At 44.6% G+C, this 27,891-nt stretch overlaps 1 protein-coding gene across 1 annotated transcript in view; it reads right to left on the reverse strand.

Annotated features, from left to right (window-relative positions):
• Positions 1–23,581, reverse strand: part of LOC143286607 (uncharacterized) — a 158,473-nt gene extending 134,892 nt beyond the window's left edge. The window contains exon 1 of the mRNA XM_076594243.1: positions 23,431–23,581. The gene's annotated coding sequence lies outside the window, so the exon portion shown is untranslated. The remainder of the gene's footprint in view (positions 1–23,430) is intronic.
• Positions 23,582–27,891: the final 4,310 nt, after the last annotated feature.

A 27,891-nucleotide genomic window follows, 5' to 3' on the forward strand; every position in this document is an offset into this window, starting at 1 on the left:
AAATTGCCAGGGCCGACCCTTTTGTTGCTGTTGGTTCTCTAACTCGCGCTTAGTGTCTGCTGTATACGAGGCATCAGTTTATTATCTCATCCGAATGACTGGCGTCCAGACCACCACTCAAGATCTAGTGGAGCGGGAGAAAATACTGGCAGACTATGGGATTCGAACCCGAACCCTTAGATCCTCTCGTTACCTGGGTGGCTTTCAGTTTCTCAAGGAGGTGTCAATGGGTTCGGACGAACCCATATGCGCTAAAGCACATCTACTAGGCAGATACCTGAGAGCAGCATAAGCCAACGCGCTCAGTCAGGCCTTGAGTGCATGCTTATATATTTGTCTACCTATCAGAGTGGATTTCTTTCAACTCATTTTGCCAGAGGAAAACGCTTTCGTTGCCACGGGTTCTTTTTCAGTGTTCCAAGTGCGTGCTGCACTCGGGACCTCGGTTTAACGTCTCATCCGAAAGACCAGACGCTCAGTTTAATTTTCCAGTATAACTTGGGAGCCGAGGAAGGGCGAGAGCGGGATTCGAACCCACACCCTCACGGACTTTCTGTGTCGGCAGCTGAGCGTCTTAACCATTCTGCCACGTTCCTCCTCTCTGGGTGCAGCATCACCAGCACCAGCAGTAACAAGTAGTAGTAGTAGTAGTAGTAGTAGTAGTAGTAGTCATTAGCATTGTTATAATTATGATTACAGGTGGTGGTAATAGTAGTAGTAGTCATTAGCATTGTTATAATTATGATTACAGGTGGTGGTAATAGTAGTAGTAGTAGTAGTAGTAGTAGTAGTAGTAGTAGTAGTCATTAGCATTGTTATAATTATGATTACAGGTGGTGGTAATAGTAGTAGTAGTCATTAGCATTGTTATAATTATGATAATGGGTGGTAGTAGTAGTAGTAGTAGTAGTAGTAGTAGTAGTAGTAGTAGTACTTGTTGTTGTTGTTGCTGTTGCTGTTGTGATCATTAAACCATTATCATCGTCATTATCATCACAGAACGATCCTGTATCCTACTCTTGCTATTGTAGCAACAGCACCACCGCTACCACCAGCAACAGTCGTCGTCGCAATAGTAGTAGTAGTAGTAGTAGTATCAGAAGTAGCAGTAGTTTTTCTGTCACTTTCGTTGTTCTCTGTTAGTTTGCTGGCTTGCTTCTGTGAAATATTCATCAGCCGACAACAACAACATGTTTTCGAAGATGAAAATAAAATGGACTGAATTAAGAGGAAAAGAAGTCAACAGATGTTTCTGCCCTGTAGGAAAACAGAAAGAGTCGTAAAAAGATACCTAGAGGAATAAAACCTTGATAATGAAGTTAGAAACCAAAAACAAAGCACACGCACGCACGCACTCACACACACACACACACACACACACACACACACACACACACACACACACACACACACCACCCACACACCACACACACACACACACACACACACACACACACACACACACATTCAGCAACACAGAACAAAAAGAAACATACGCAAGCAAACAAATGTTTGCAAAAACAACAGCTACGAAGAAATTCGTCAAAAGAAAAAAAAAGAGAGAGAGGAAGAACTGGAAAGCATTACCCACAACGAACATTGCTCCTGGTATATGAGCAACCCTGATGACCTGTGTGATGTGTGTGTGTGTGTGTGTGTGTGTGTGTGTGTGTGTGTGTGTGTGTGTGTGTGTGTGTCTTCTTCTTCTTCTTCTCCTCCTCCTCTTCATTTCTTCTTCTTCTTCTTGTGTGTGCAGTAAAAATATGAGAGAGAGAGAGAGAGAGAGAGAGAGAGAGAGAGAGAGAGAGAGAGAGAAAACATCGAGAAAGTTTATGTCAGTGCGTTGTCAACATTGGTCACAAGGGGTTTGAGTAACAAAAAACACAAAACAAACCAAAATACAAAAAACAATGTTCGTTTTAATCAAAATGGCAGAAGTGAGGGAAGGCAGGAGAACAGGGTATTGAAGAGAGGGGGGTGGAGGGGAGGGAGGAGAACAGGGTATTGAAGAGAGGGGGGTGGAGGGGAGGGAGGAGAACAGGGTATTGAAGAGAGGGGGGTGGAGGGAAGGGAGGAGAACAGGGTCTTGAAGAGAGGGGGGTGGAGGGGAGGGAGGAGAACAGGGTATTGAAGAGAGGGGGGTGGAGGGGAGGGAGGAGAACAGGGTATTGAAGAGAGGGGGGTGGAGGGGAGGGAGGAGAACAGGGTATTGAAGAGAGGGGGGTGGAGGGGAGGGAGGAGAACAGGGTATTGAAGAGAGGGGGGTGGAGGGGAGGGAGGAGAACAGGGTATTGAAGAGAGGGGGGTGGAGGGGAGGGAGGAGAACAGGGTATTGAAGAGAGGGGGGTGCAGGGAAGAGAGGAGAACAGGGTATTGAAGAGAGGGGGGGGGGGGTGGAGGGAAGGGAGGAGAGAAGGGTATTGAAGAGAGGGGGGTGGAGGGGGAGGGAGGAGAACAGGGTATTGAAGGGAGGGGGGTGGAGGGAAGGGAGGAGAACAGGGTATTGAAGAGAGGGGGGTGGAGGGGAGGGAGGAGAACAGGGTATTGAAGAGAGGGGGGTGGAGGTGAGGGAGGGGGGTGGAGGGAAGGGAGGAGAACAGGGTATTGAAGAGAGGGGGGTGGAGGGGAGGGAGGGGGGTGGAGGGAAGGGAGGAGAACAGGGTATTGAAGAGAGGGGGGTGGAGGGGAGGGAGGGGGGTGGAGGGAAGGGAGGAGAACAGGGTATTGAAGAGAGGGGGGTGGAGGGAAGGGAGGAGAGCAGGGTATTGAAGAGAGGGGGGTGAAGGGAAGGGAGGAGAGCAGGGTATTGAAGAGAGGGGGGTGGAGGGGGAGGGAGGAGAACAGGGTATTGAAGAGAGGGGGGTGAAGGGAAGGGAGGGGGTGGAGGGGAGGAGAAGGAAGCTTTGGGGGTGGGGGTGGGGGCAGGTTGACATGCTGACAAAGAGCAAAGTCAGATTAGCCGAACTAGAGAGAAAGGATCAGAGAAAGGAAGAATACGGGGAGAAAATGAAGATGAAGGATAAGATGAAGATCTGTCACATCCAGCGCACACTGCCGCATGTCTGACTATTTGCTGGGTCCCCAAATGGCGTGATTTGTACACTGCGTCAGGCTTGTTTATCTCCCTTCTTTGGCCCTCCGGGGTTTGTAATGTCTGACTGGCTCAACACGGCCTTGTTTTGGATACCTTTCTTTTCTCCCCCTGCTCTCTCCTTCATCACATTATTTGTCAAGGAAGTTCCTGTCTGCTGACAGGTGACATCGCTGGAGTTCAAGGAAAAGAAACGAAAAATAAACTCACGTGGTTTTTTTTTTTCTCCACATGATTTTAATGATGTTTTTAACGAGTGAGTGTTGTTGTTTTTTTCTTTTTCTTCTTTTTTTGGTTTTGTTTGATTTCTGGTTTCTCAGTTTTGTGTTGTTGTTTTTTTGTGTGTTTTTTTACTTTTTTTAATTTTTACAATATTTTGTTCATATTTATCTTGAACTTGATCAACAATGAATAAAAGTGCAACTCAGAAACGCACATCATGGTTTTATAAACCCTTTCTTCTAGATTTTGTCAAGAGGATTTTTGAAAATATTCTCTAGGTTGTAATCTACAGCAGTTTTAATATGGTTAAACATGAGTAAACTCGTAGGATCTCACAAACCCCCAGAAATAGATAAGTATAAAAAAAGAATAACTGTGAATTTGTTAAAAACCTGTCAACAAGATATAGTCAATACCATTGTGTATCAGGTCCAAATAACTTACACTGTGTACAGACGCCACACTGGCCACGATCTCTGTTCATTCAATACTCTGTTTGGCGTCCACTTTGATTTGTTTCCATAGCAACAGGTATTCACATGATTCTAAAATAACATTCATTTGGCTTCCGGGAGTCGTGAAACATGTGGTAGACAACAAAAATGCGATAAAGTAGGACAGAAAAAAGTCATTATTCAACTGTAATGTCTGGCTTTCAAGCACGAAAATTGTCACAGATTTCTAACGGTTTCTATTGCCTACATAACTAAAAAAAATCGGCGATAAATGAAATTTTCTTGAGTGAAGTGTTTGTGAGCTTCATTTTCCGGTTTTTGTTTCTACTGTTGAGTAGCTTGAGTAATATGAATCGAGTTTGAATTTTTTCAATATAATATCTGGACTACCGATATCATTAAGGTGCTGATATATTTAAGAGTATTTGAGGTCGGGTATTATTTCTATCAAGTCAGACTGAGCGTTCAATCGCTGTGATTTAAGTCCGCGACTGGTTTGAGAGAGTAGGCCTGTGTTCAGTGCTGTAGTTGATTGCCTGTCTGAATCTACACACGATAAACTCAATGACGTTTCCACTAGAAATTTACACAAATAACACGATCAGTATTATTTGTGACCGTATGGAAATCATGGTGGTTCGTTTACAGCCGGTACATCACGAAAATAATACTGCCCGAGTAAATTACTGCAGAGGAAAAAAACAACTTCTTTGAAGGGTTGCACTCAGATGGCAGTCAAAATACGTTCTACTCATGATATATCTAGCCCATAATGGGTTGGGTTTTTTTTTACCCAGGAGTAAATTTCGCGCACGATAAGTTTACTCTTCAGTTAACTGGACGTTATTTTTTTTGTGTAATCCGGTGGGCTTTTTATCTGTTTCTGTGAACTTTGCAAAATAGAAATACCAAGGATCCGGCCTACCCCCCTCGACCCCCCCACACACACACACATGTCACAATTTTTTTTTATATTATCGATGCTTAATTAACTGTCAACTTTATTCTCCAGTCTCATAGTTTACTTTACAACGAGAGTATTTAAAGAGAATTGTCATAACACTTTTTTTTCCAATCGTGCATGCAGTTCCAGTAAACTTGCCACATGTTTGTAGCAAGTCATGATTGTGAAAAGCTCCACATAGCCTGTCTCGCTTGCAGCAAGCAACTGACAAACCGGCTGCCACTTTCAGTTGCTATTCTTCATAACATTCTATCCGTCTAAACTATATCTCTACCACTTTCAGTTGCTATTCTTCATAACATTCTATCCGTCTAAACTATATCTCTACCACTTTCAGTTGCTATTCTTCATAACCTTATATCCTTCTAAACTATATCTCTACCACTTTAGAATATTATCGCTAATTTGCAAGCTTTTAATTCAAAGAAGCGGAATTGCATATTTGTACAACCGATTGCATAAGTTTGTATTTTAGATATATTGAAATAGTATCAGCACTGTGTATACAAAATATTTGTATCATGTAATTGATATATGCATATTTTTATATTCTCTCTCTCTCTCTGCATGCGTGCGTGCGTGCGAGCGCGTGTTTTCGTGCGTGCGTGCGTGTGTTCGTGCGTGCGCGCGCGCGCGCGTGTGTGTGTGTGTGTGTGTGTGTGTGTGTGTGTGTGTGTGTGAAAATAACCCCTGATGATTTCCCCAGACATTTCCTTTCAGTCCCTGGCATTTGACAACGCCACAGTTCGATTCGGTGCCAGTTCTACAATGCTTTTGTTACAGCCAACCCATTGGATAAAAATGTAGCATCAGTGGTGGAAAAGAGAGAGAGAGAGAGAGAGAGAGAGAGAGAGAGAGAGAGGGAGGGAGATTCAAATGGTTAATTCATTTAGGCCATAGCCCCATATGAATCAGGGGCGATAACATTTTTGTATGTGACCAGACCAAAAGCAATTATGAGAGAGAGAGAGAGAGAGAGAGAGAGAGAGAGAGAGAGAGAGAGAGAGAGAGAGAGAGAGAGAATACGAATACGAATACGAATACGAAATTGTTTATTCAGATTTAGGCCTAAGCCCCTTACTGAAGGGGTAAGTCACAATTATATCAATCACACAAACACTTTTCAAAAACACATTGTTAAACATTTACACTTCAGATGCTTGTTATGTTTGACAATCTATGTTGATATTATGATCTAAGTTATAGCAATACGCAAACGCTTTAAGGCATTGTAAATGTATAACGCCACATTGCACAATACAGTTTCATTTCTGGATGACATTAGCAAATTGAATCTAAAGCGGCATGGGTTATTATAAAACTTAGGCTGGATATGTTTCAACCTTAAGTCAAGTAAACAAGGACAACAAAACATAAAATGAGAGAGAGAGAGAGAGAGAGAGAGAGAAGGTCTTTCCCCCCCCCCGTCCCCCCCCCCCCCCCCCCCCCCCCCCCCCCCCCCCGTCTTTCCTTAACCCAAGCGCGTTGGGTTACGCTGCTGGTCAGGCATTTGTTGGGCAGATGTGGTGTAGCGTATATGGATTTGTCCGAACGCAGTGACGCCTCCTTGAGCTACTGATACTGATACTGATACTGAAACTAATACTGATACTGATAATTCCATCTTCTTTGCGTTCATAGCATCAGTCCAGATCTGGCGATGAATGACATTGTTTCCTTTTTTTTTTTCAGTTCCTGGTCAGGTCATTTTCCTTTACTTTACGAAACGTAGCGGGATTTCTTTCTTTCTTTCTTTCTTTTTTATTTTTTATTTTTTAAAGATCTAATCATTTTCCGCCACAAAAAAAAAAGCATAAAGGTAGCCCCAGGAACAACGACGTCACTGGCATTTAGATATAAATGCGCGACAAAAGAATCAGCTGCCATCGGGAATGGCCAGTTCTTTCTGCCAACAACATCGGGGGCCAGGATTCAGCCAGCTGCTTTCTCCCAGCTACATGTGTCGGTCGGAGCTCTGCTCTGTTTTGCTGACTAACATCGTGTTGTCTAAGTGCTGTCTAAGGCACACAGTAACATTGTGCTATCTAAGTGCTGTCTAAGGCACACAGTAACATTGTGCTATCTAAGTGCTGTCTAAGGCACACAGTAACATTGTGCTATCTAAGTGCTGTCTAAGGCACACAGTAACATTGTGCTATCTAAGTGCTGTCTAAGGCACACAGTAACATTGTGCTATCTAAGTGCTGTCTAAGTCACACAGTAACATTGTGCTATCTAGGTGCTGTCTAAGGCACACAGTAACATTGTGCTATCTAAGTGCTGTCTAAGGCACACAGTAACATTGTGCTACGTCCTGTCTAAGTCACACAGTAACATTGTGCTGTCTAAGTGCTGTCTAAGGCACACAGTAACATTGTGCTATCTAAGTACTGTCTAAGGCACACAGTAACATTGTGCTATCTAAGTGCTGTCTAAGGCACACGGTAACATTGTGCTATCTAAGTGCTGTCTGAGGCACACAGTAACATTGTGCTAAGTGCTGTCTAAGGCATACAGTAACATTGTGCTGTCTAAGTGCTGTCTAAGGCACACAGTAACATTGTGCTGTCTAAGTCCTGTCTAAGGCACACAGTAACATTGTGCTGTCTAAGTGCTGTCTCAGGTACACAGTAACAATGTCCTATCTAAGTACTGTCTAAGGCACACAGTAACATTGTGCTAAGTGCTGTCTAAGGCACACAGTAACATTGTGCTAAGTGCTGTCTAAGGCACACAGTAACATTGTGCTGTCTAAGTGCTCTCTAAGGCACACAGTAACACTGTGCAATCTAAGTACTACCTAAGGCACACCGTAACATTGTGCTATCTAAGTGCTATCTAAGGCACACAGTAACATTGTGCTATCTAAGGCACACAGTAACATTGTGCTATCTAAGGCACACAGTAATATTGTGCTATCTGAGGCACACAGTAAAATTGTGCTTTTTGAGGCACACAGTAACATTGTGCTATATATGGCACACAGTAACATTGCACTATCAAAGTCACATTGTGCTATCTGAGGCACACAGTAACATTGTGCTATCTGAGGCACACAGTAACATTGTGCTATCTGAGGCACACAGTAAAATTGTGCTTTTTGAGGCACATTTTAACATTGTGCTATATATGGGACACAGTAAAATTGTGTTATATATGGCAGACAGTAACATTGCACTATCAAAGTAACATTGTGCTATCTAAGGCACACAGTAATATTGTGCTATCAAAGCAACATTGTGCTATCTGAGGCACACAGTAACATTGTGCTATCTGAGGCACACAGTAACATTGTGCTATCTAAGGCACATTGTACTATCTAAGGCACACAGTCACATTGTGCTATCTAAGGCACACAGTAACATTGTGCTATCTAAGTGCTATCTAAGGCACACAGTAACATTGTGCTATCTGAGACACACAGTAACATTGTGCTATCTAAGGCACACAGTAACATTGTGCTATCTGAGGCACACAGTAACATTGTGCTATCTAAGGCACACAGTAACATTGTGCTAAGGCACACAGTAACATTGTGCTATCTAAGGCACACAGTAACATTGTGCTATCTAAGTGCTATCTAAGGCACACAGTAACATTGTGCTATCTAAGGCACACAGTAACATTGTGCTATCTGAGGCACACAGTAACATTGTGCTATCTGAGGCACACAGTAACATTGTGCTATCTGAGGCACACAGTAACATTGTGCTATCTAAGGCACATTGTACTATCTAAGGCACACAGTCACATTGTGCTATCTAAGGCACACAGTAACATTGTGCTATCTAAGTGCTATCTAAGGCACACAGTAACATTGTGCTATCTAAGGCACACAGTAACATTGTGCTATCTGAGGCACAAAGTAACATTGTGCTATCTGAGGCACACAGTAACATTGTGCTATCTAAGGCACACAGTCACATTGTGCTATCTAAGTGCTATCTAAGACACACAGTAACATTGTGCTATCTAAGGCACACAGTCACATTGTGCTGTCTAAGGCACACAGTAACATTGTGCTATCTAAGGCACACAGTAACATTATGCTATCTAAGGCACACAGTAACATTGTGCTATCTGAGGCACACAGTAACATTGTGCTATCTGAGGCACACAGTAACATTGTGCTATCTGAGGCAGACAGTCACATTGTGCTATCTGAGGCACACAGTAACATTGTGCTATCTGAGGCACACAGTAACATTGTGCTATCTAAGGCACACAGTAACATTGTGCTATCTGAGGCACACAGTAACATTGTGCTATCTGAGGCACACAGTAACATTGTGCTATCTAAGGCACACAGTAACATTGTGCTAAGGCACACAGTAACATTGTGCTATCTGAGGCACACAGTAACATTGTGCTATCTAAGGCACACAGTAACATTTTGCTAAGGCACACAGTAACATTGTGCTATCTGAGGCACACAGTAACATTGTGCTATCTAAGGCACACAGTAACATTGTGCTAAGGCACACAGTAACATTGTGCTATCTGAGGCACACAGTAACATTGTGCTATCTGAGGCAGACAGTAACATTATGCTATTTAAGGCACACAGTAACATTGTGCTATCTAAGGCACACAATAACATCTGGAATGTTCTCTTCTTCAGGAAGCAGGAACTGGAAGGATTATTGACGTGCTGGGCAGTATCGTGCTCTCAAAACACACCACCAGATGTTGCAGTCTTACAGCGGTTACAAAAAAGAACGATGTAGATTCTTAACAGTATTATTACTTTCAGTTTTATTATATCATCACCAGAGAGAGAGAGAGAGAGAGAATCAGACACACAGACACACACAGAGACACACAGACAGACACAGACAGACAGACAGACAGACAGACAGACAGACAGACAGACACACACACACACACACACACACACACACTACGTTCACTAAGCTATCATTTATCTGTCATACCAAGCTGACTTGGAACGCACACACAAAAAGCCCAACGAGGATCAAACGTCTAGAAGCTCTGTCTAAATCGTCTTCCTGTAATTCAGGAAGGAAAGAAGTTGTCTGTCTCTCCTCTCTCTCTCTCTCTCTCTCTCTCTCTCTCTCTCTCTCTCTCTCTCTCTCTCTCTCTCTCTCTCTCACGTGTGCTTGTCCCAGATAACAAACAATGGGCAATTTCCAGCGTCTGAAGCCAGTGAACTAAAAAAAATCTCTATTGCGTGTTGAAAGAGAGAGAGTCAGAGAGAGAGAGAGGGGGGGAGAGAAGGGGAGAGAAATAGGAAATAGAGAAACAGTAAACGCACAGAGACAAAGAGACAGACAGAAACTGGGAACAGAGAGAGAGAGAGGGGGGGGGGAGAGGGGGGGGGAGAGAGGGGGGAGAGGGGGAGAGAGAGGGGGAGAGGGGGAGAGAGAGGGGGGGGGGGGGACAGAGACATGACAGAGAGAAACAGTAAACGCACAGAGACAAAGGGACAGACAGAAACCGGGAATGCAGAGAGAGACAGAGAGACAGAGACACAGAGAGAGAGAGACAGACAGACAGACAGAGAAAGAGAGAGAGACAACACAAGCAATAACTGAGCTGGGTCAGAAGATAATAAACGCAGCAGCTCCAGCTGTTGGACAGAGAAGACAGATTGTCACATATTATCAGTTGTTCTTCCTCTCCCTCCCTCTCTGCTTCTCTCTTTCTTCCCCTCTCTCCCTCCCCCTCTCTCTCTCTCACTGTCTCTCTCTCACTGTCTCTTCCTTTCTCTTTCCACTCACTCTCCCTGTTTCTGTTTTGTTCTCTCCCTCTCTCTCACCACCGTTCTCTCTCTATTTCTCCCTCTAGTTTTCTTTTTCTCTCTATCACCACCGTTCTCTCTCTATTTCTCCCTCTAGTTTTCTTTTTCTCTCTCTCACCACCGTTCTCTCTCTATTTCTCCCTCTAGTTTTCTTTTTCTCTCACCACCGTTCTCTCTCTGTTTCTCCCTCCAGTTTTCTTTCTCTCTCTCTCACCACCGTTCTCTCTCTATTTCTCCCTCTAGTTTTCTTTTTCTCTCTCTCACCACCGTTCTCTCTCTATTTCTCCCTCTAGTTTTCTTTTTCTCTCTATCACCACCGTTTTCTCTATTTCTCCCTCTAGTTTTCTTTCTCTCTCTCACCACCGTTCTCTCTCTATTTCTCCCTCTAGTTTTCTTGTTCTCTCTATCACCACCGTTCTCTCTCTATTTCTCCCTCTAGTTTTCTTTTTCTCTCTATCACCACCGTTTTCTCTATTTCTCCCTCTAGTTTTCTTTCTCTCTCTCACCACCGTTCTCTCTCTATTTCTCCCTCTAGTTTTCTTGTTCTCTCTATCACCACCGTTCTCTCTATTTCTCCCTCTAGTTTTCTTTTTCTCTCTATCACCACCGTTTTCTCTCTATTTCTCCCTCTAGTTTTCTTTTTCTCTCTATCACCACCGTTTTCTCTCTATTTCTCCCTCTAGTTTTCTTTTTCTCTCTATCACCACCGTTTTCTCTATTTCTCCCTCTAGTTTTCTTTCTCTCTCTCACCACCGTTCTCTCTCTATTTCTCCCTCTAGTTTTCTTTTTCTCTCTATCACCACCGTTCTCTCTCTATTTCTCCCTCTAGTTTTCTTTTTCTCTCTATCACCACCGTTCTCTCTCTATTTCTCCCTCTAGTTTTCTTTTTCTCTCTATCACCACCGTTCTCTCTATTTCTCCCTCTAGTTTTCTTGTTCTCTCTCTCACCACCGTTCTCTCTATTTCTCCCTCTAGTTTTCTTGTTCTCTCTATCACCACCGTTCTCTCTATTTCTCCCTCTAGTTTTCTTGTTCTCTCTATCACCACCGTTCTCTCTATTTCTCCCTCTAGTTTTTTTCTCTCTATCACCACCGTTCTCTCTCTATTTCTCCCTCTAGTTTTCTTTCTCTCTCTCTCACCACCGTTCTCTATTTCTCCCTCTAGTTTTCTTGTTCTCTCTCTCACCACCGTTCTCTCTCTATTTCTCCCTCTAGTTTTCTTTTTCTATCACCACCGTTCTCTCTATTTCTCCCTCTAGTTTTCTTTCTCTCTCTATCACCACCGTTCTCTCTATTTCTCCCTCTAGTTTTCTTTTTCTATCACCACCGTTCTCTCTCTATTTCTCCCTCTAGTTTTCTTTTTCTCTCTATCACCACCGTTCTCTCTATTTCTCCCTCTAGTTTTCTTTCTCTCTCTATCACCACCGTTCTCTCTCTATTTCTCCCTCTAGTTTTCTTTTTCTCTCTCTCACCACCGTTCTCTCTCTATTTCTCCCTCTAGTTTTCTTTCTCTCTATCACCACCGTTCTCTCTCTATTTCTCCCTCTAGTTTTCTTTCTCTCTATCACCACCGTTCTCTCTCTATTTCTCCCTCTAGTTTTCTTTTTCTCTCTATCACCACCGTTTTCTCTATTTCTCCCTCTAGTTTTCTTTCTCTCTCTCACCACCGTTCTCTCTCTATTTCTCCCTCTAGTTTTCTTGTTCTCTCTATCACCACCGTTCTCTCTCTATTTCTCCCTCTAGTTTTCTTTTTCTCTCTATCACCACCGTTCTCTCTCTATTTCTCCCTCTAGTTTTCTTTCTCTCTCTATCACCACCGTTCTCTCTATTTCTCCCTCTAGTTTTCTTTCTCTCTCTATCACCACCGTTCTCTCTCTATTTCTCCCTCTAGTTTTCTTTCTCTCTCTATCACCACCGTTCTCTCTCTATTTTTCCCTCTAGTTTTCTTTTTCTCTCTATCACCACCGTTCTCTCTATTTCTCCCTCTAGTTTTCTTTCTCTCTCTATCACCACCGTTTTCTCTCTATTTCTCCCTCTAGTTTTCTTGTTCTCTCTATCACCACCGTTCTCTCTATTTCTCCCTCTAGTTTTCTTTTTCTCTCTATCACCACCGTTCTCTCTCTATTTCTCCCTCTAGTTTTCTTTTTCTCTCTATCACCACCGTTCTCTCTCTATTTCTCCCTCTAGTTTTCTTTTTCTCTCTATCACCACCGTTCTCTCTCTATTTCTCCCTCTAGTTTTCTTTCTCTCTCTCTCACCACCGTTCTCTCTCTATTTCTCCCTCTAGTTTTTTCTCTCTATCACCACCGTTCTCTCTCTATTTCTCCCTCTAGTTTTTTTCTCTCTATCACCACCGTTCTCTCTCTATTTCTCCCTCTAGTTTTTTTCTCTCTATCACCACCGTTTTCTCTCTATTTCTCCCTCTAGTTTTCTTGTTCTCTCTATCACCACCGTTCTCTCTATTTCTCCCTCTAGTTTTCTTTCTCTCTCTATCACCACCGTTCTCTCTATTTCTCCCTCTAGTTTTCTTTCTCTCTCACCGCCGTTCTCTCTCTATTTCTCCCTCTAGTTTTCTTTTTCTCTCTCTCACCACCGTTCTCTCTATTTCTCCCTCTAGTTTTCTTTCTCTCTCACCGCCGTTCTCTCTCTATTTCTCCCTCTAGTTTTCTTTTTCTCTCTCTCACCACCGTTCTCTCTATTTCTCCCTCTAGTTTTCTTTTTCTCTCTATCACCACCGTTCTCTCTATTTCTCCCTCTAGTTTTCTTTTTCTCTCTATCACCACCGTTCTCTCTGTTTCTCCCTCTAGTTTTCTTTTTCTCTCTCTCACCACCGTTCTCTCTCCTTCGACGGAAACTTGCGCCGCACCTCAAGAAGGCCAGACAGGACGGTAAGAGAGCTACCATTGTCTTCAGTCATCTGTTGATTGAAGGGAAGAAATACACTGTTGATAGTGATGACAATCTGGTAGAGTTAAGATAGGAAACCCGGCCAGCCCAAGTGTAGCTGTGAGGTAGGTTTTCCCGAGGGCGTTAGAAACAAGGAGACACCGGTGTCATCGCCTTCTGTAAGTAAAACTGGACTTGCACGTGGGTCTTGGGGCGCTGACGTTGACATGAATTGTGCAGATATTGGCGTGCCTGTCTCGTGTGTTTCTCCTGCCACAGAATTAGCCTGTGAGAAAGAATGTGAACATGTGTTGGATGGAGATGCAAAAAATGATTGTTGTATAAAAAGAAAAAAGTTATCGTTCCTACATTGGAATGTAAATGGGTTAGCTTCTAAATTGACCAATGATGAGTTTGTTTCATTTGTATGTGATTTTGATTTTATTTGTTTAGTTGAGACTTTTTTTGAAGAATTCACTTCTACTATCTTTTCAGGGTATAAGAGTTTTTGTATTCCAGCTTTGAAATTTACTACACACGGAAGGCGATCCGGTGGACTGCTGTGTCTGATTAAAAATGAGTTTGTGTCCTGTGTTAAACAAGTTAATATTAAGTCTGATAATTTTGGTGCCTTACTTATTGATAAAATGGTATTTGGTTCTGACAAAGATGTGTTGTATGTGTACTGTTATGTTCCCCCGCAGGGGTCTCCGTACTATGTTTGTTTTGACAAGGAAAGTGGCATCGCTCTGCTAGAAGAATATATTACCGATTGTTTACTTTTTTATGGGGATATATATGTGTTTTTGTGTGGTGACTTGAACAGTCGCACTTCCAATGCTTCCCATCATTGCCATAAAACTGATGTTAACAGTGTTTTAGACTTTCAGTGTGTCAGCCATCCAGTAAGTGTAGACAGACGTTCAGAAGATGCTATGATGAACAACTATGGAAAATTGTTATTAAATATGTGCACTGCATTGGATTTATGTATTCTAAATGGTATGTGTTATGGCGACCTTCAAGGTTGCTACACGTACGTATCAGACAGTGGCTGCAGTGTGAATGATTATTTTATAATGTCTTGTGAGTTATTTTCTCTTTTGTGTGAATCGTGTGAAATGACAGTTTGTGAACGAATTGAATCTGATCATATGCCTGTAAAATGCTGCTTTAGTTGTCTCGATGGTAGTGAGGAAGAGGTATTCAATGAGAATCTTGTCATCGAAAAACTTGTTTGGAACGAAAATTCTGCTGATGTTTATGTTAATAATATATGTTCAACAGAATGTCAGGAAAAAATGGCTTACGCTGTCAGTTTGATTGAGGTAGATATCAACGATGCACTACTGGTTTTTAACACTTGTATAAAAGAGGCTGCAGAATGTATGAAAAAACAGATATGTTGTGGGAGAAAATGTAACACGTCCCAGGACTGGTTTGATTTGGAATGTAAATCCTTTAGAAGAAATGTTCGTAAATTCCTGAAAAAATTTCGTCGCACTTTAGATGCTCAGGATCGTGATCGTTATTGTAAAGCACGACGGGAATATAAACATTTATTGAGAATAAAAAAGAAGCACTTTAATGATGCTTTGCTAAAAGAACTCATGTCATCAGTAAAACGTCAAAGACAGTTCTGGGACGTGGTGCATAAGATCTCTTCAAAACGAAAGCAACCATCAAACAATAGTACTACTGATGCTTGGTTTGAACATTTTAAAGCACTTCTCACAAAAGATGCAAATATCAATATGTTACCGCACATAGAGAACGAAGAAGAAGATAATTTAAACCGTCCTATTTCCAAAGAAGAGGTAATGTTAGCAATTAGAAAAATTAAAATTCGTAAAGCCGCCGGGCCAGATGGAATCATTGGGGAACTATTTAAGTATGGATGTAAAACTGAATTGATTTTAGATTTCTTTGTAACGTTTTTCAACGCTCTTTTCGATAAAGGAATTTATCCCCAAAACTGGACTGAGTCTATTGTTCTCCCTCTTTATAAGAAAGGAGATGTAAATAATCCAAGTAATTACCGAGGTATCTCTATTTGCAACGCAGCTAGTAAGATATATAGCACAATTATTAATCACAGACTGCAAGATTGGGTTGAAAATAATAACATTACTGGAGAGTATCAAGCTGGATTCAAACGCAATTATTCTACTGTAGATCATATGTTTACTTTGATGGCATTTATACAAAAACAATTTTCATTTAACCGTAAACTATATGTTGCTTTCATTGATTTTGAAAAAGCTTTTGATTCCATAAATAGAAGTATATTATGGCCTATTCTGTTAAAATATGGAGTGAGAGGGAAATTACTTAAGTGTATAATGAGTATGTATGATTGTGTGAAGATTAGAGTTAGGTGTGGGGGGAGGATGACTGACTATATACAGTGCACAAGCGGTGTAAAACAAGGTGACGTTTGTAGTCCTATTTTGTTTTCTCTCTTTATTAATGAATTGACCCATGAAGTTGTGAATAATGGTAGACATGGCGCACAAGTCTCTACAGATCTTTTACAGTTATTCATTCTGCTTTTGGCAGATGATGTTGTTTTAATGTCTGAAACAGTAATTGGTCTTCAAACACAACTTAATAGTCTACATAGAGCAGCTACAGCTCTGCAGTTAAATGTGAATATGCCCAAAAGTAACATCATTGTATTTAGAAAGGGTGGGTATTTGGGAGCGAGAGAACATTGGGTCTATGAAGGAGTAGCTATGCCTGTTGTGAATATATATAAATATTTAGGTCTTTATTTTTCAACAAGACTGAGTTTTACTGTCGCTTGTAAAGATCTTGCAAGCAGAGGAAAGCGTGCGGCATTGTGCATTATGCAAAAGTTATCTAGTTTAGGTAATCAATCTTTTGAAGTGTTTATTAGATTATTCGACTCTCAAGTTCAACCTATTACTCAATATGGCGCAGAAATATGGGGTCTTGATAATGCTGCAATGTATTGTGAGAAAGTCCATTTGTTTATGTTAAAGAAATTTCTGAAAGTATCAATAAAAACTCCAAATGATTTGATATATGGTGAAACAAATAGGTACCCAATACATCTGAACTCAGCTGTGAGGTGCATCAGGTACTGGCTGAAATTAACACGGTTAGATGAATCAAGATTACCCAGAAAAGCTTATAATATGTTGTGTGATTTGGATGTAAGGGGCAAGATTAATTGGGTAACAAAAGTGAGAGTTAAACTCTATGAAATAGGTATGGGATTTGTTTGGCTTAATCAAGGGGTGGGGGATATCTCAGGATTTATTCGTAGTCTCCGCACTAGACTGATTGATTGTAGATGGCAAGAATGGAATGCTCATGTGCAAGAAAGTGATAGATTTCATGTGTATTATCAGATCAACTCTTTACATTGTGTCCCAACGTATTTATCCATGAATTTGGCAAAACATTTAAAATATGTCATGACAAAATTTAGGTTTGGGCTTTCAGATATTGCAATTCATCATTTTCGATACACACAGCATAGTGATCATGATCTTATTTGTCCATTGTGCACAAATGCAGAAGAAAACGAATTACATTTCATGTTTTGTTGTCCAAAGTTATGTGAACTAAGATATAATTTCATACCCCAGAAATATTACTCTCAGCCTTCTATGTTTAAACTAGTTTTGCTTATGACGTCACGTCGTGAAGAAGAAGTCAGACAGTTTGCAACTTATCTACACAAAGCATTCAAAATCCGGTCATTTAGTTGTTCCTGATTATCAATCTGGGTATTGTTTTGTTTTATTGTATCATATACTGTATGTCATAATGTTTTCGAAATACGTTTACACACCACCCCTTCATAAGGGGCTAAGGCCTTTTTTGAATAAACCATCCGAATCCGAATCCGAATCCGAATCCCTCTAGTTTTCTTTTTCTCTCTATCACCACCGTTCTCTCTCTATTTCTCCCTCTAGTTTTCTTTCTCTCTATCACCACCGTTCTCTCTCTATTTCTCCCTCTAGTTTTCTTGTTCTCTCTATCACCACCGTTCTCTCTCTATTTCTCCCTCTAGTTTTCTTTTTCTCTCACCACCGTTCTCTCTCTATTTCTCCCTCTAGTTTTCTTTTTCTCTCACCACCGTTCTCTCCATTTCTCCCTCTAGTTTTCTTTTTCTCTCTATCACCACCGTTCTCTCTCTATTTCTCCCTCTAGTTTTCTTTTTCTCTCTCTCACCACCGTTCTCTCTCTATTTCTCCCTCTAGTTTTCTTTTTCTCTCACCACCGTTCTCTCTCTATTTCTCCCTCTAGTTTTCTTTTTCTCTCTATCACCACCGTTCTCTCTCTATTTCTCCCTCTAGTTTTCTTTTTCTCTCTATCACCACCGTTCTCTCTCTATTTCTCCCTCTAGTTTTCTTTCTCTCTCTCTCACCACCGTTCTCTCTCTATTTCTCCCTCTAGTTTTCTTTTTCTCTCTATCACCACCGTTCTCTCTATTTCTCCCTCTAGTTTTCTTTCTCTCTCTATCACCACCGTTCTCTCTCTATTTCTCCCTCTAGTTTTCTTTCTCTCTCTATCACCACCGTTCTCTCTCTATTTCTCCCTCTAGTTTTCTTTTTCTCTCTATCACCACTGTTCTCTCTCTATTTCTCCCTCTAGTTTTCTTTTTCTCTCACCACCGTTCTCTCTCTATTTCTCCCTCTAGTTTTCTTTTTCTCTCACCACCGTTCTCTCTATTTCTCCCTCTAGTTTTCTTTCTCTCTCTCTCACCACCGTTCTCTCTATTTCTCCCTCTAGTTTTCTTTTTCTCTCTCTCACCACCGTTCTCTCTCTATTTCTCCCTCTAGTTTTCTTTTTCTATCACCACCGTTCTCTCTCTATTTCTCCCTCTAGTTTTCTTTTTCTCTCTATCACCACCATTCTCTCTCTATTTCTCCCTCTAGTTTTCTTTTTCTCTCTCTCACCACCGTTCTCTCTCTATTTCTCCCTCTAGTTTTCTTCTCTCTCTCACCACCGTTCTCTCTCTATTTCTCCCTCTATCTTTTTGTCTCTATCACCACCGTTCTCTCTCTATTTCTCCCTCTAGTTTTTTTTTTCTCTCTCTCACCACAATTCTCTCTACCTCTCTCCATCTTTTCCTGTCTGTCTGTCTGTCTGTCTGTTTGTCTCTTTCTCTCTATGTCTTACATTTTTCTTTCTCCCTCTCTTTTACCACATTTCTCCCTTGCTCTCTCTCTCTCTTTCTCTCCCTCCCTCTCTCTCTCCCTCTCTTTCTCTCATTCTCTGTCTCCCTCTCTCTTTCTCTCCCTCTCTCTCCCCTCTCTTTCTCTCTCCCTCCCCCCTCTCTTCCCCTCTCTCTTCTCTCTCTCTTTTTCTCTCCCCCTCTTTCTCTCTCTCCCAATCTCTCTCCCTTCTCTCTCCCCCTGTCTCTCTTCCCCACTCTTTCTCTCTCTCCCTATCTCTACCCCCTTTCTCACCCTCTCTCTCCCTATCTCTCTCTCTCCCCCCCTCTCTCTCAGACACAACCAGTGGGTAGCAAGAGACATGGTGTGGAGGAAGAGAGAGTGTGTGTGTTGGGGGGTGAGGGGGGTGCGGGGTGGAGGAAGAGAGAGTGTGTGTGTTGGGGGGTGAGGGGGGTGCGGGGTGGAGGAAGAGAGAGTGTGTGTGTTGGGGGGTGAGGGGGGTGCGGGGTGGAGGAAGAGAGAGTGTGTGTGTTGGGGGGTGAGGGGGGTGCGGGGTGGAGGAAGAGAGTGTGTGTGTGTTGGGAGGGTGAGGGGGGTGCGGGGTGGAGGAAGAGAGTGTGTGTGTGTTGGGAGGGTGAGGGGGGTGCGGGGTGGAGGAAGAGAGTGTGTGTGTGTTGGGAGGGTGAGGGGGGTGCGGGGTGGAGGAAGAGAGTGTGTGTGTGTTGGGAGGGTGAGGGGGGTGCGGGGTGGAGGAAGAGAGTGTGTGTGTGTTGGGAGGGTGAGGGGGGTGCGGGGTGGAGGAAGAGAGTGTGTGTGTGTTGGGAGGGTGAGGGGGGTGCGGGGTGGAGGAAGAGAGTGTGTGTGTGTTGGGAGGGTGAGGGGGGTGCGGGGTGGAGGAAGAGAGAGTGTGTGTGTGTTGGGAGGGTGAGGGGGGTGCGGGGTGGAGGAAGAGAGTGTGTGTGTGTTGGGGGGTGAGGGGGGTGCGGGGTGGAGGAAGAGAGTGTGTGTGTGTTGGGGGGTGAGGGGGGTGCGGGGTGGAGGAAGAGAGTGTGTGTGTTGGGGGGTGAGGGGGGTGCGGGGTGGAGGAAGAGAGAGTGTGTGTGTTTGGGGGTGAGGGGGGTGCGGGGTGGAGGAAGAGAGAGTGTGTGTGTTTGGGGGTGAGGGGGGTGCGGGGTGGAGGAAGAGAGTGTGTGTGTTGGGGGGTGAGGGGGGTGCGGGGTGGAGGAAGAGAGAGTGTGTGTGTTTGGGGGTGAGGGGGGTGCGGGGTGGAGGAAGAGTGTGTGTGTGTTGGGGGGTGAGGGGGGTGCGGGGTGGAGGAAGAGAGTGTGTGTGGGTGTGTTGGGGAGTAAGGGGGGTGCGGGGTGGAGGAAGAGAGTGTGTGTGTGTGTTGGGGGGTGAGGGGGGTGCGGGGTGGAGGAAGAGAGTGTGTGTGTGTGTTGGGGGGTGAGGGGTGTGCGGGGTGGAGGAAGAGAGTGTGTGTGTGTGTTGGGGGGTGAGGGGTGTGCGGGGTGGAGGAAGAGAGTGTGTGTGTGTGTTGGGGGGTGAAGGGTGTGCGGGGTGGAGGAAGAGAGTGTGTGTGTGTGTTGGGGGGTGAGGGGTGTGCGGGGTGGAGGAAGAGTGTGTGTGTGTGTGTTGGGGAGTGAGGGGGGTGCGGGGTGGAGGAAGAGAGTGTGTGTGGGTTGGGGAGTGAGGGGGGTGCGGGGTGGAGGAAGAGAGTGTGTGTGGGTTGGGGAGTGAGGGGGGTGCGGGGTGGAGGAAGAGAGTGTGTGTGGGTTGGGGGGTGAGGGGGGTGCGGGGTGGAGGAAGAGAGTGTGTGTGGGTTGGGGAGTGAGGGGGGTGCGGGGTGGAGGAAGAGAGTGTGTGTGGGTTGGGGAGTGAGGGGGGTGCGGGGTGGAGGAAGAGAGTGTGCGTGGGTTGGGGAGTGAGGGGGGTGCGGGGTGGAGGAAGAGAGTGTGTGTGGGTTGGGGGGTGAGGGGGGTGCGGGGTGGAGGAAGAGAGTGTGTGTGGGTTGGGGAGTGAGGGGGGTGCGGGGTGGAGGAAGAGAGTGTGTGTGGGTTGGGGAGTGAGGGGGGTGCGGGGTGGAGGAAGAGAGTGTGTGTGGGTGTGTGTTGGGGGGTGAGGGGGGTGCGGGGTGGAGGAAGAGAGTGTGTGTGTGTGTTGGGGGGTGAGGGGGGTGCGGGGTGGAGGAAGAGAGTGTGTGTGTGTGTGTTGGGGGGTGAGGGGGGTGCGGGGTGGAGGAAGAGAGTGTGTGTGGGTTGGGGGTGACGAGAAGACCTGACAGAGGGGACAGGGACATCAAAGGCCGAACGAGGGCTGACATCATCGTCACCATCGTCATCATCGTCGTCACCATCGTCATCATCGTCGTCAGGGGCCCGGCGTCACTACTGTCCGTGGCCGTGGTTTCAGTTTTCAGTTTCAGTTTTCTCAAGGAGGCGTCACTGCGTTCGGACAAATCCATATGCGCTACACCACATCTGCTAGGCAGATGCCTGACCAGCAGCATAACCCAACGCGCTGAGTCAGGCCTTGAGTGCATGCTAATACATTTGTGTACCTATCAGAGTGGATTTCTGTTACAGGATTTCGCCAGAGGACAACACTCTCGTTGCCATGGGTTCTTTCTCCGTGCGCCAAGTGCGTGCTGCACACGGGATCTCTGTTTATCGTCTGACCCGAATGACTACACGCACAGTTTGATTTTCCAGTGAAACATAGGAGAAAGGATGAGAGCGGGATTCGAACCCGCACCCTCACGGACTGTGTTTTGGTAGCTGAGCGTCTTAACCATTCTGCCACCTTCCTGTCGTGGCCGTGGATGGAAACATTCTGGTCGGAGGATTGGGTAGGGGGCTGGGGGGAGAGTGGTAAGGGAAACACATGTGCAAGTGTGTGTGTGTGTGTGTGTGTGTGTGTGTGTGTGTGTGTGTGTGTGTGTGTGTGTGTGTGTGACTGAAGCCTGACTGAATGACACAGAACTTGATCCTATACCAGCCTCTGTCTTTTCCCAGAGTGTCTCACAGCTTCTCCACAATCACCAGTATTGTCAACTCATCTCTTCTGACTGGAACGTTTCCATCCAGTTTCAAAACTGCAATCGTCCGGCCTCTTCTGAAAAACCCAACCTTGATGCAAACATTTTGAAAAATTATCGACCAGTTTCTAACCTTCCTTTCCTGTCCAAACTCCTTGAAAAATCTGTCCTGAAGCAGCTCAGCAGCCGGTTACCTTTGTTTCAACAATCTCCTTCACCCTTTTCAGTCTGCATATCGTGTTGACCACAGCACTGAAACCACTCTCCTTCACATCCTGAACAATCTACTGCTAGCGTCCGACTCAGGAAAAATTTCCCTTCTCACTCTTTTCATCCGCCTTTGATACGATAGACCATTCAATCCTTCTTTCCCGACTTCATTTTACATTTGGCATCAACGGCACTGTTCTCAACTGGTTCAAATCTTATCTCACTGATCGATTCCAGTCTTTTATCGTCCAGTCTGAACCTGTTAAAATCAAACACGGAGCCCCACAGGGATCTGTTTCAGGCCCAGTTCTCTTCACACTGTACACTGCTCCTCTCGCTGAAATTATCAACCACCACAATGTTAGTCATCATTCCTATGCTGATGACACTCAACTTCAGAAGAGTGATACCCCTGAAAAATTGTCCTCGCTCTTGCAAGAAACATCTGAATGCTCCCTGGACATTCAAAACTGGATGATTCTAAATAAGTTACAATTGAACGCAGACAAAACCGAAGCAATGATCATAGGAACTAAACAAAAGATCTCTTCCATCACAGCTGACCAAATCAAACTTGGCAAAACATCCATCCCTCTTTCCAGCTCAGTCAGGAACCTCGGCGTTGTCCTTGACAACACACTGTCCATGCAAAGATTTATCAGTCACACATGTCAATCCTGCTACTGTCAATTGCGACGTATCAGTTCCGTTCGGAAATATCTGTCCACCGACGCAACATCTAGACTTATCGTTTCTCTCATTCTCTCTCGCCTTGACTACTGTCTAGTTTGCCTGCTTCATCCATTCAGTCCCTTCAGCGCATACAAAACTCTGCTGCCCGACTTGTCCTCAGAAAGAAAAGATCTGAGCACATCACTCCTATTTTGCAACATCTCCATTGGCTTCCTGTCTCACACAGAATAAAGCATAAGATCAGCACTCTATGTTATAAATGTGTATTCACAAATCTGCCCCTTCCTATCTTTGTGGCTGCCTTGACCTCTACACTCCATCTCGCTCTCTACGATCGGCTTCGGATTCCCTCTGTTTACGCATACCCAGATTCAAACACTCCACTGTTGGACGCCGTTCTTTCTCTGTCTCTGGACCTTGCATTTGGAATGAACTTCCTCTTTCGCTTCGTCAGGTCTCCGCGCTCAGCTCTTTCAAGTCTGGCCTTAAAACCCACCTCTTCCCAAAATAGCCTCCCTTCCCTGCCTCTTCCTTGTCTTTAATTTCTCCAGTTTTAGAGTTATGCGTGCGTGAGAATGACTGGTGCGAAAGCGCTTAGATTTGTTTATGCACAAGATTCAGCGCTATATAAATACCATTATTATTATTATTACTATTATTTGTCAGCCAGAAGAGAATTGGTGTGATCGACACAAGAGAGAGCAAGAGAAGTTATAAGGGGTTCAGCAACAAGTAACAAAAACAGCCAAAGTAAAAAAGGAGGAAAAGGCCACAACACCTGAACAAACAAAACCAAATAAACCTAAACAAACCGAAAGTCAGTTTTAAGCCAGTATCCATCTCTCATATCAGTTATTACTATTACAGACAAGCGGTAAATTATCCCGCAAACAAAACAAAAACTGCAACAACTTATCCCATTCGTAACACCACCAACCAGCAGCAAAAAAAAGTGAACATACCTCTTCTGACCTGAATGTGTAGTCATACACACACCACCACCACAACGGCAAACACACAAGAGTTCCTCTGTCCGCTCACAACCAGAAAGAAGAAATAAAAATGTAACTGCTGTTCCACCTTTCACTCAGAGACAGCTCTCTACACTGCCTGGCCCTCTCTGTCACGATGTCCAGCGAAACTTTGGAAGGGTGCAAATTTCGGCATGGAGGCCAAAAAGTCGATTGTCCATCGCCACGCGAGGAAGCGTGTGGTTCAGGTTTCTCACAGCAGACACTGCGCAAGGGTGTGTGTGCGTGTGTGTGTGTGTGTGTGTGTGTGGAGGGTGGGGGGGCGGTACTGGGTGGCTGTGGAAAAGCATCATGTGGGTGTGCGGTGTGGAGGTGCAATATAAGATCGCATGCCGTTGTCAAAAGATAACGTCGTGTGGTTGTGTTCGTTTATTAATTTTGTTCTGTTTGCTTGTGTGTAATCTGGTCTGTGTTTCTGTCTGTCTGTTCCGTTTATTTGTTCATTTGGATGGAAGTCAGATGATTAAAACGCGACTGATTTATGTACATTTACTCAGTTAATGACTATAAATGTCTTTGTGTAATATGTAATATGTAGTTTGTTGTTATTTTTTGTGCATTGTCAGAAGTGTTTTTGGAAAGATTGTTCACAGTATACCGATCATAAAGGGCCATGGCCGCCATTATTGATAGAATCAACCATATCTGGTGTCCGCTTCTCAAGCTCTGTGTGTGTGTGTGTGTGTGTGTGTGTGTGTGTGTGTGTGTGTCTGTGTGTGTGTCTGTGTGTCTGCGTGTGTCTATGTCTGTGTTTCTGTTTGCATGTGCGTTTCTGTTTCTGTGTGCGATTTTTTAATGTGTGTTTTTGTTTTGTTGATTTTATGTGTGCGTGTGTGCGTGCTCGTGCGCGCGCAAGCGTGCGTGTGTGTGTATATATATATATGTGTGTGTTTGTGTGAGCTTGTGTTTGTATACATATTGATGTGTGTGTGTGTGTGTGTGTGTGTGTGTGTGTGTGTGTGTGTGTGTGTGTGTGTGTGTGTAGAGAGAGAGAGAGAGAGAGAGAGAGTGAATACTTGATGCATAAAGAATTTGTTACATGCCATCTTAACCCCGTTTTCTGAAGTACAATCAATGGTTAATGTACCGTGTGAACAAGTAATAAACTGAACTGGACACAGAGAGAAAGAGCGGGCGAGGGAGGGAGAGAGAGTGGAGAGAGGGAGAGAGAGAGAGGAGAGAGAGAGTGGAGAGAGGGAGAGAGAGAGTGGAGAGAGGGGAGAGAGGGAGAGAGAGAGAGTGGAGAGAGGGAGAGAGGGAGAGAGAGAGAGTGGAGAGAGGGAGAGAGAGAGAGAGAGAGGAGAGAGGGAGAGGGAGAGAGAGACGAGGAGAGAGGGAGTGGAGAGAGAGAGAGACAGGGAGGGAGAGAGAGAGAAGTTACGTAAGTTTGTGTACTCGCGTAGCGTGCACACACAGACATGCGCTCTCTCTCTCTCTCTCTCTCTCTCTCTCTCTCTCTCTCTCTCTCTCTCACACACACACACACAAACGGACATAGACACAGAGACACGCACACACGCGCGCGCGCGCACGCACACACACACACACACACTGATGTACTGTGTCATAGTCACACGCCTCCTTAAGCCCAGCTCCAGGTGAGCAGTTCCATCAATGGTTAATGTACTGTGTCATAGCACGGGCATCTGTGAAACCGGGCATGTAGAGACAGCAGGATAGAGAGGAGAGAGACAGAGAACTCAAGTCAGAGAGACACCAAGAGATAGACAAGACAGTGTTTTATCTGTATTTGTATCTGTTTTGAATTTCATTTTATCACAACAGATTTCTCTGTGTGAAATTCGGGCTGTTCTCCCCGGGTGGAGCGCATCGCTACACTACAGCGCCAACCATTTTTTTTTTTTTTATTTCCTGCGTGTAGTTTTATATATTTTTCCAATGGAAGTGGATTTTTCTACAGAATTTTGCCAGGAACAACCCTTTTGTTGCCGTGGGTTCTTTTACGTGCGCTAAGTGCATGCTGCATACGGGACCTCAGTTCATCGTCTCATCCGAATGACTAGCGTCCAGACTACCACTCAAGGTCTAGTGGGGGGGGGGGGGGGGGAAATGGCGGCTGAGCCGTGACTTGAACCACCGCGCTCAGATTCTCTCGCTTCCAAGGCAGACGCGTTACCTCTAGGCCATCACTCCACAGGCCTTCCGCCCATATCAAAAAGGGTGCGGGCTCACAATGGGGTTGACATGATTCAACGCAAATCAAACATTATTAGTCTTTTTTTTGCTGCAAACATTCAGTTGAATCGGTTTTCGTCCAAGATGTTTCCCAAATAAACAGTCAACACATAAACATATATATAAACACAAAGTATACAAACAATCTTTCTCACAAAAGCTGGATTGAAAAAGGTATTGATAAAAGTTGCTGACGTGTGTGTGTGTGTGTGTGTGTGTGTGTGTGTGTGTGTGTGTGTGTGTGTGACTGAATCCTGACTGAATGACACAGGAAACGAATGATGAGCGCCCGATGGCAGCTGTCAGTCGACTCTACCCAGGCAGACAGCCGGTTGAACAAATGACCCCGTGTTTGTGAAGCGCTTCCAGCTTGTTCTCGGGAGGACATTCGACGCGATAAGTATCCCTATGAAATGAATTCCAGGTGTTGATGAAAGGTTTGTCCTGCTTTGATTTGTTTTGTGCCCCCCCCCCCTCCTCTCGCACTTTTCTCTCTTTCTCTCTCCCGGTCTGTGGCTGTACATTCATGCGAGCGTGCGTACATATATTTGTTTGCGTGCATGCGAGTGTGTGTATGTATGTACGTACGTGCGCGCGTGTGTGTGAGCGTGCGTGTGTGTGAGAGAAAGAGGGAAAGGCGTCATGGGAAAAAAAAGACAGACAGATCTGGGGGGGGGGGGGGGGAGAGAGAGAGAGAGCCAGAGAAAGAGACAGACAGACAGACATGAAGGGTGCCGGAGGTAAGATGATCAGAGACGAGATATACCATGCACATCACACAAAAGACAACACACAAATGCCGTCTCCTGCTGGTTGGACTGAAGGTGATTGCTGTACGCTGTGAAATTTTTGCTCGCTGCCAGTGTGTCTCTTGGGTCAAGTTATTCACAGAGGATGACTGCATCACTGTTGTCTTTCAACACAGTTGTGTTCAGCTAGCTCTGTGTACCGCTGTCATCACCACTATTCACAGAGGATGTCTGCATCACTGTTGTCTTTCAACACAGTTGTGTTCAGTTAGCTCTGTGTACCGCTGTCATCACCACTATTCACAGAGGATGACTGCATCACTGTTGTCTTTCAACACAGCTGTGTTCAGCTAGCTCTGTGTACCGCTGTCATCACCACTATTCACAGAGGATGACTGCATCACTGTTGTCTTTCAACACAGCTGTGTTCAGCTGGCTCTGTGTACCGCTGTCATCACCACTATTCACAGCAGATGACTGCATCACTGTTGTCTTTCAACACAGCTGTGTTCAGTTAGCTCTGTGTACCGCTGTCATCACCACTATTCACAGAGGATGTCTGCATCACTGTTGTCTTTCAACACAGCTGTGTTCAGTTAGCTCTGTGTACCGCTGTCATCACCACTATTCACAGAGGATGACTGCATCACTGTTGTCTTTCAACACAGCTGTGTTCAGCTGGCTCTGTGTACCGCTGTCATCACCACTATTCACAGAGGATGACTGCATCACTGTTGTCTTTCAACACAGCTGTGTTCAGCTGGCTCTGTGTACCGCTGTCATCACCACTATTCACAGAGGATGACTGCATCACTGTTGTCTTTCAACACAGCTGTGTTCAGCTGGCTCTGTGTACCGCTGTCATCACCACTATTCACAGAGGATGACTGCATCACTGTTGTCTTTCAACACAGCTGTGTTCAGTTAGCTCTGTGTACCGCTGTCATCACCACTATTCACAGAGGATGACTGCATCACTGTTGTCTTTCAACACAGCTGTGTTCAGTTAGCTCTGTGTACCGCTGTCATCACCACTATTCACAGCAGATGACTGCATCACTGTTGTCTTTCAACACAGCTGTGTTCAGCTAGCTCTGTGTACCGCTGTCATCACCACTATTCACAGAGGATGACTGCATCACTGTTGTCTTTCAACACAGCTGTGTTCAGTTAGCTCTGTGTACCGCTGTCATCACCACTATTCACAGAGGATGACTGCATCACTGTTGTCTTTCAACACAGCTGTGTTCAGCTGGCTCTGTGTACCGCTGTCATCACCACTATTCACAGAGGATGACTGCATCACTGTTGTCTTTCAACACAGCTGTGTTCAGCTGGCTCTGTGTACCGCTGTCATCACCACTATTCACAGAGGATGACTGCATCACTGTTGTCTTTCAACACAGCTGTGTTCAGCTGGCTCTGTGTACCGCTGTCATCACCACTA

The sequence above is a fragment of the Babylonia areolata genome, chromosome 10 (assembly GCF_041734735.1).
Source record: "Babylonia areolata isolate BAREFJ2019XMU chromosome 10, ASM4173473v1, whole genome shotgun sequence".
NCBI classification, from domain to species: domain Eukaryota; kingdom Metazoa; phylum Mollusca; class Gastropoda; order Neogastropoda; family Buccinidae; genus Babylonia; species Babylonia areolata.